This window comes from Penaeus monodon, chromosome 33 (genome assembly GCF_015228065.2).
Source record: "Penaeus monodon isolate SGIC_2016 chromosome 33, NSTDA_Pmon_1, whole genome shotgun sequence".
In the NCBI taxonomy this organism is placed as follows: domain Eukaryota; kingdom Metazoa; phylum Arthropoda; class Malacostraca; order Decapoda; family Penaeidae; genus Penaeus; species Penaeus monodon.
The window spans coordinates 20,595,194-20,595,600 of NC_051418.1; positions in this window are offsets into that span (position 1 = coordinate 20,595,194).

The window sequence follows — 407 nt, forward strand, 5'->3', positions numbered from 1 at the left end:
ATTATCGGGCTGTCAGTAGCGTGTCACGACCAGCCATGCCTCCCTGACCTTCGGCTTCTCATATCGCACGCGGAAGTGCCGGTGTCAGCGAAACATTTCCATCAGGGAGAAGGCACACGGCACGCGCCCCGACCAGGAATATCGGAGTGCCAAGGATGACTGTGTGTAGGTAATTCTGTTTTTGCTTTATATATATACTTATTTCATCTTTACTATACATGCGTGTTTACGTGTGCATGTGTGAGTGTGTTTAGATGGATAGATAGATAGGAAGAGTGAGTTAAGAAAGGGAAGAATAGATTTAAAAAATGAAGAGTTATCATTTTTAAATATGAAATGGAAATGAATGATAGAAAAAGATATCAAAATGTAGGAAAATGTTCTATAACCTATGAAATACGAAATTA